General features: G+C 36.8%; 1 long non-coding RNA gene across 1 annotated transcript; it reads right to left on the bottom strand.

The window, feature by feature from the left end:
• Positions 1 to 5,639: 5,639 nt before the first annotated feature.
• Positions 5,640 to 8,090, bottom strand: LOC127541816 (uncharacterized). The gene is made up of 3 exons (XR_007948476.1): positions 7,906 to 8,090; positions 6,477 to 6,619; positions 5,640 to 5,860 (listed from the first exon to the last, which is right to left on the bottom strand). It is a non-coding gene; the product is annotated as an uncharacterized LOC127541816 (long non-coding RNA).
• Positions 8,091 to 8,481: the final 391 nt, after the last annotated feature.

The raw sequence follows: 8,481 nt of genomic DNA, 5'->3' as shown, positions 1-8,481 counted from the left end.
AGATAAGGAAACTGGGGCAAAAAATTGACTTGCCCAAGGTCTCATAGCTAGTAAGTGTCTGAGGCCATATTTGAACTCAGCAAGAAGAGTTTTCCTAACTCCAAGCCCAATGATCTATCCTTGAACACTTAAGTGTTCAAGAATTTATTAAGAAGAAAAGAAAAGAGATGAAAAAGAGATATATTGTTCAAATGACCAGCTCTAGCTGGCCAGCTCCTACCACTTACTACTCAGAGAGAGTTTTTTTGTCCCTTGTTTTAAACAGGTCTCAATTTGACTGAAACAACACGCAATTAGTGATTAAGACGTGGTAAGAAATGAGACAGAGAATGTCCTCTCTTCCAGAACCAAAAAAAAAAAAGTCAAGCTGGGGGTCTTTGTCCAAAACAATTGCTCTTTACATTCACTCTAAGCCAATCAGGACTCAATCAATTAATGGGACTAGATCTGGAACCTATTGTTGGCCAATCAATAAGAGCTTTGGTCCTGGAAATCTAGCTGGTAAACCCCAATATATCTTGTAAGGTTTCAGTGATCAAAATTTATATTATTTGGGCAGAACACTTCCTGATAAGGATATGATACCCTATGTGGATATATTGGGTGCATATTTTGTAGAGATAGAAGAGGCTGCGAGATAGATCAGTGGATAGAGTGATGAGCCTGGAGTCGGGAAGAGCTGAGTTCAAATACAGCCTCAGACACTTATTAACTGTATGGCATTTAGTAAATTAATTCTCATGTATAAAATGAGGTGGAGAAGGAAATGGCAAACCACTCCAGTATGATTGCCAAGAAAAGCCCATGAACAGTATGGTCCATGGATTCATGAAGTCTGACATAACTGAACAATGATACATTAATTGAATGAGATCGGTCAGTGGAGGATAATTCCTAATTTGTAAGTTTAGTGTTATATCTACCATAGTGTCTAATAAGTGTCTAATAAGAGCAATCTCATTAGAGGATTAATTCCCTCACTCATAGGAGAGTGTCCCCCTCTATCCATCTTCTCCACTTATCATCCAAGCTTCTCCCCTTGGTGCAAGTATTTATGATAATAACTCTAGGGGTTTTAACAACTACCCCAAGAACAGTTCCCATTTCCACCTGGCAACACCTTCTCCCTTTAGAGGCATCTGGGAGACTGAGCCTCATTGCTATTGTCCTATAGTGCTAAGTGATGGCAGTGAAGGTGCTCCTTAAATGCACCAGACTATAGAACTTTGTTGCAAGCTAAAGTTAGCCCCTGTGGATAGTTGTCCAGAGATAGTAGGAAAGTAGGGCAATAGCTCCCACAGAGTCCTTTACATTGGTTCTTCTGTTTACTAATTAAAGTTTCTGAAATTCTCAGGTATCCTCAAAAATGGAGCCAACAATTTTGGTGCCTTGGGCAAGAAGATTAAAAGATACACAAATCAATTTCAAAAAGATAAATTTTGTTGAGGAAAGGATAAAAAAAGAGCCTAGGGGAAGGACCTATAACCTTAGGACACTCTTCTTTGCTAGTTAAACTGGAAAGATGGCGGCTAATTGTGGAGAATCTGGGATCCCAAATGGGAAGGAAACATGATACAGTGAGGCTGGCAGGGAGCTCATGTGGGCTATAGCAAGAAGTATGCCAGTTGATAGATTGTTATTTTAATGAATGAGTTTGGTTAGCTAGTTGCTAAACCCAATTCTATCTGCTGAAAAAGTTTAGGAGCTCTTCCTACTTTCTAAATTTCAGTGCTCTGAGGCAAGTCCTAAATCACCTCACCCTGATTTTGGATCTAGAGCCTGTACTTTCTTTGTAGATGCCTTTATTTGGAGGCCCATTGATGATCAAGAGTAAATGAGAATTAAGAATACAAAAAGGGCTGTCTGTTGGAGACTTCTCCAAATTAACCCCTCAGGCACATTTCACATTTGGCACAACCATGAAGGGTAGACATATTTCTTTTGGTCTTTGATCCGTGAGGAAAAAATGTCAAAATAGCAATAGAAACACTTGCAAGCAGTCCTGGAGAGGCAACAGGAGGGGTTCCCAGCAATTCTGTGATTGATATTGCAATGGGAGGAAACTATAAAAAACAAGGGTGAGGAAGATCCCATTAATCAGAGATGGTGGCTGCTGTTTTAGATGGGGGGATCTGATCGATAGCTTGACAGGCCCACATGACTTGTTCGACTGAAAATGTGGAATTCTGCAGGGGCAAAGTGTGTGTGTGTGTGTGTGTGTGTGTGTGTGTGTGTGTGTGTGTGTGTTTTAAAAGTTTTTCCAACACAAAGTTTTTCTAACAGTTCCTAAAAAAGTCAAGTAACAAAATCAGAGTCTTGTTTAAGCCTATATCTTGGTCAATGATGGAGAATATCTGGATTACAAAATTATTCAAAATTAGAGGCCAAATTTCTTTGGAATATGCTGCTTCTCTTTTGTGGGATGGCTCATTTCTTTGCATAATTGAGGTGACTTTTTTTTCAATTTTATTAATTCTTATTAAGCCTCTATTATATGCCAGACTGCACTCTAGTAGTTTTTAGGGCTACAAGTACAAAGAATGAAGCAATTTCTATTTGCAATAAGCTTACATTCTTAAAAACAACAATAGCAACAATAACAAGAACCCCCAAATTCTCCATGATAAAAAAACTTTAGGGTTTTATTTTTCTTCCCCTGATGTTTAAACAGTATTGAGTGCTAGCCTCATAGTCAGGGTGGAATCTCAGGTCTGACACTAGTTTTGTGACTTTGGAAAAGCCATTTATCTTCTCTAACCTGAAATAACTTTAGTTCTATAAGAATTCTCTATACATGATATACTGAACACATCTTACTTGATTCTCGAACCAGTTTTCAGAGGTTAGGGGCAGGGTAAGAATAGCTATTGTTATTCCTGTTCTACAGCTGAGAAAATGGATTCTCATCAAATTTAAGTGGCTTGTCTGAGGTCACTAAGTAATGCTATTGTCAGGACTAGAATCCCAGTTTCCTGACCTCCTATTGTATCCATCCTGCTACTCCAAAAACCTCTTGCCCTTTTGAATGACACAGAAACAGGTAGAATTTTATTTTAATTATCATGATGGGACATCAGAATTGTTTCCAAGCCTAATTAAAATAGGAAGTCTACTGCTATGGAATAATAATATTGGACATTTACATAACATTTTAAGGTTTGAAAAGTACTTTTTTATATGTTACACAATTTGAGCCTATAGTTTCAAATATCTTTAAAATGCTTAGCATAGTGCCTGGAATGTAATAGGCACTATATTAATGATTAATTAATGATACATAATTAGAACAGAATAATAAATTAATAATGCCAATTATTGTTTATTATTATTGTAGTATAATGGGGAAAACACTGCTTTGCTTATTTTATTGAAAAATTTGCTTAGTCAGAAAGTGAAGATTTCCTGGGCAGTATTTGTAAATTGGCAGGGTCATATAAAATGGGAAGTATTGTTGGTTCCAAAGCAGTGGTGCATGGGGAAGTAAATACTCCTTTCTTGTATGTCTATTTAAAATCTTCTTAATTATATTTGATGTTTCCCAAAATGTTGGAGCTTTTTTGGGGGGGAGGGGAAGAATTTATTTTTATTTTTGTAGTTTATTTAATTGCTTTCCTGTTTCGTAGCACATAGATGCTTCTTGTAGAAAAACTTGGAAGTGCTATTTTTATTTATTTATTTATTTATTTTTGGTGAAGGGTCCTATTTACATTAAGCTGGTCATGAGAAAGATCACTAGGTATTTAATTCAAAGTGTTTTAATGCTACTACCCATAGCTCCTTTCCAAAAGCTCATTTTTGAGCTTTTGGAATCTAATGCAATCCCAATAGACTTTGGACAGAAAATGCCATCTGCATCCAGAAAAAGAACTAAGTAGACTGAATGTAAATCAACACATGCTATGTTCACTTCTTTTTCTGTTTTTTTTTTAATCTCTCCCATGTTTTTTCCCTTTTGCTCTGATTTTTCTCTCTCAGCATGATTCATAGAGCATGTGTATTAAAAATAATTAAACTTACTACAATAAAAAAAGAAATGATCCAGGTAAAGGAATCCTAAAATTACTCAGATTTAAGTAAGTTAAAGGACTACTTAAGCTGGACTCAGGATGTTACACCAAATCAAAATGCCTTTGTCTCAATTGATGCTCACCTTTGAAAACTAGTCACATATGTCACCAGAAGCAACCTGGTGTAATAGAGTGTTATACTTGAACTCAGTAAAACCTAGTTATTACTTTTGTGATCTTGGATCATTTAACTTCTGTATACCTCTGGCAAGTCCTTAGGAATTACCTATTATGTCCAAGATAGGTTTATGTGGTGGAGTCAAACTTGTGTTGGTAGGGGAAATTTCTGTATTAGAAACTCCCTATGCCAAGCATATCCCAGATCCTTCATCCTATAAAATTTCTAGTGGAATCAGAAGATCATAGAGCTTGAGCTGAAGGCTGTCTCTGAAATCATTTAATCTAAGCTTTTCATTTTTACAAATGAAAAATCTAGAGTCCAAGGAGATGGACCTGTTTTCCTAAGTTCGTGGTTTGGTTTGGTTGCTGACCTTCTTTCTCAAAAAAGACCAAAATGACATCACTATAGAGTAGAATTATAGTATGTCCTACTTTGGCTGACCAATATAACCAATATAAACTTGGAAAGCTCTGCCACAGGTTGGACACAAATAGTCCCTTTGAACATTTTTTTGGGGGGCATTCTCTAACTTTGTGCACTCTGTTTTTCTTCTGAGCTACTTCAACTTTGTGTTGTTGATAGAGCAGAACAACTTCTATGATGAGGGTATGCCATGCTGGGGGGTCCTGTGCCAGGGTCCTATGTCATGTAATCAATCCCAAAGGTGATTCAAGATATTATACTTCACAGGTGGGATTTAAATCCATGTCCTCTGATTCCCAAACCAGAGCTCTTTCTAATTGTACAAGAGACAATTTTTTCTATACACATGCATATTGTACATAAATGTCAAAATGACAGAATCTTAGGGAAATAGTTACCTAATGACCTTTTAGTCATATCTGATTCTTTATGACCCTGTGTACCTTTGTTCATGGGATTTTCTTGACAAAACTACTGGACTATTTTGCTATTTCCTTCTTTAGCTCAATTTACAGATTAGGAAACTGAGACAAAAAAATCAAGTTACTTGCATACAGCTAAGTGGAGAGGGACTTGGGAAATCATCTCTTAAAAAAACTTTTATTGATTGTTTTTAGTTTTACATCACTTTTATTTTTGTTTCATTTTTGTATATTATCTCTTTTCCTCCCTTCACTCCAGAGATCCCATTCCTTGTGACAAAGATGAAAAAAGAAATAGGAAAAAAAACCCCACAGTTCAATTAAACTAATCAACCCATTAACCATGTTGGATGGTAGATACAGTGGGTGGAATACATCTGTTAAATAGAACGTATTGGATGTACATGAACAAAGTCAAGTTTTAATTTGGGCTGTCAGCTGGGACAGGAAAATCAAATAATCAACAGATATTTATGAAGTATTTACTGGTGCTAGGTGCTGGGGATGCAAAGAAAAGTGAAACAATTCCTTCCCCCAAGGAACTTACCTTGTAAGGGAGAGATAGGAGAGAGAGAGAAAGAAATAATACTGTTGCATTGAGCTGGACATTTTGTTTTTTATTTTTAAATAATATTTCATTTTTTCCCCAATTACAAGTAAAGACAATTTGTAACATTCACTTAAAATTTTTTTGAGTTCCAGATTTTCTCCCTCCCTTTCTTAGTTTCCCTCTTCCTGAGATGATGATCAATTTGCTATGGATTAAACATGTTCAATAACGCAAAACATATTTCCATATTAGTCATGTAGTAAAAGAAGCCAGAGACCTAAAGGGAAAAAAAACATGAAAAAAAAAGTGAAAAATCATTAATCTGCATTCAGATTCCACAAGTTTCTTTGGAGATAGCATGTTTCATCTTTAATCCTTTAAAATTGTCTTATATCATTGTATTGCTGAGAAGAGCTAAGTTATTTACAGTTGGTCATGATACAATATTGCTATTGCTGTGTACAATGCCTTCCTGTTCAGTTCACTTTGCATCAATTCATGTCAATCTTTCCAGTTTTTTTGGAAAGCCTGCTCATAATTTTTTGTAATAGTATTCCATTACAATAATATACTACAACTTTCCCCAACTGATGGGCAAGCCCTCCATTTCCAATTCTTTGTCACTATAAAAAGAGCTGCTATAAATATTTTTGTATATGGGGGTCCTTTTCCTCCCTCTCCCCCCTTTTTGATCTCTTTGGGATACAGAACTAGCAGTGGTATTGCTGGAGCAACAGGTAAGCACAGTTTTATGGTCCTTTGGGCATAGTTTCAAATTGCTTTCCAGAATGGTTAGATCATGAACTGGGCATTTTAGAGGGAGATGTTAACAAGATTCTACTTACCTATAGAAATGACATTGACATTTCAGGTAACTTGGTATAATTTTGTACCTTATTCTACTGCTGCTATTAGAAGATCCTCCCATGATTATTCAATTCCTCATTCAGTTTCTCAGTTCTTCATCTAAATACTCCACTTATTATCTTCAATTTTGAAACTGCTATTTCTCTGCTTGGTCAAGTCCCCAGGATCCCTGTGGAGAGAAGACCATAAGGTTTTCTACATTGTCTTCTTCCCATATTTCTTGTTAACAGCCCATAGTCTCTTGGGTATTTTCAGGGAAGTTATTATAGATGAATTATAGGGGAATATACAATAACAGGAGAAGGGTTTGTTTTACATTACCAGGATGAACAGGTTACAAGTCCATAGTTACTGAGTAATCCCGTCAGACAAGGGTCATTTGTCACACCTTAAACCAGGGATTGTTTACTTGGGGTCCATGAATTTGTTTAACTTTTTTTTTTTTGATAATTATTTCAATATACTTGAGTTGCTTCTTAAAAAATAACCTTGTGTTTTATTTTATACATTTAAAATATTATTTTTGAGAAGTCCATCATAAGTTTCACCAGATTGCCAAAGTGATCTACCACACAAAAATTTTAAGAACTTTTGTTTAAACATGGTGCCGTAGAAAGTTTCAGTTCCCCCAAAAGACTGGGCTGATTCTTTTATAAGCCTTTATCCATATTCTGAAGGGCTAGTGCTCTTTTTGCTTTACTCTGGGAAGTATCTAGGTTGTTTGGGAGAACTGCATTCTATAGGAGATTTCTATAGGAGATCTCTGCAGCCAAAGCTTTCACTGAGCTGGGCAGAGTCTTGCCCTGTGGTCCAGAATCTAGAGGGCACAATAATTGAGATTCTTTAACTGTTTAAAAATAAAACAGCTTAATATAGATAGCAAAAAAGCTAATTATTTCAGTCTGAGCATTGCACCCCAGCTACCTCCCTCTATTCCTCCATATCTTCCCAAGGTCCTTTCTGGATGTTCCTTATCTTGGGCATTATTTATGCTACTTGACTCAGGAGCAAAGGTTTCTGGTTTTGACTTTGTCTAGTTTTTTTTTTTTTCCCTTTCTTAATCCCTCCCTTCTTCGACTTCCTCTGCATGCTCTTTTTACCTTTGCCCACCCTCACAAAATCTCTAGAGACATCTGGAGCTCTCCTTTACCCTCCCCCATTTTCTTTCTCCCCATATTTAGATCATGCAGAAAATGACCATATTGCTTATAAATTAAGAAGTTTTCCTTTCAAACAGTGATGATTAGGTTTCATATTCAAAATGAATGAAAATGATTTTCTTTGCTTTTCCATTAAATGATTATCCATGCAGTCTGGAAAACAGTATTTCTATTTAAGAGAAAAAACATATAGAAAGCAAAATCTTTTCACTCTTTACTATCTACTAGCAGCAAACAGGAACAGTACACTGCCCCTTTCCCTTTCATCTGTCCAATTAGCCAGTCTGCCTCTCACCTCCTTCTTGCTACTCCATCCTCCTTGTCCTTCTTCAAGCCTCAATGTCCCCTAGGTGAACAAAATGATAGATTATCACTGAGAAAATGTTCCAGTCTTGTTTTAAGCCTCAGTTGCATAACACAGCTTTAAATGGGGTTAAACACCTCTGTGACCCTGTGTTTTTTCCTTTGGGTAGTGCAGTACTAAGCCAGCTTGATCATTGGCCTCTGCACAAGTCACCAAAGGTGCAGGAGGGATGAGATGGCCTTGTTGCTTCCCAGCAGCTGCTGACGCGCTCAGAAATTCAATCTCACAAGATAATTCCTTAGCTCACAGAAAGGTTTTCAGCAACCAAGTGTGGATTGCATGCAGCTCACTCAGAGCAGGGTAGCCAAGGTCTTAGTGAGCTCCCTCACACACCAAGGGAAAAGCCCGGGGCAACAAAGCTGGATAAAGCATTCTTTTAACCCTGGCTTTTGAGGATCTTTTAGGGGATTTCTATTTCTAGGATCCAGACAGACCTAAAAAAGCTCTGCTCTGGGTCAGTCTTAGAACTACTCCCATTTCCTTTAGATTCAAAATGATCTTAAACCA

This window comes from Antechinus flavipes, chromosome 6, assembly GCF_016432865.1.
Source record: "Antechinus flavipes isolate AdamAnt ecotype Samford, QLD, Australia chromosome 6, AdamAnt_v2, whole genome shotgun sequence".
NCBI lineage: Eukaryota > Metazoa > Chordata > Mammalia > Dasyuromorphia > Dasyuridae > Antechinus > Antechinus flavipes.
Note: the sequence above shows the minus strand (reverse complement) of the source record. Positions and strands in the feature narration are given on the sequence as shown.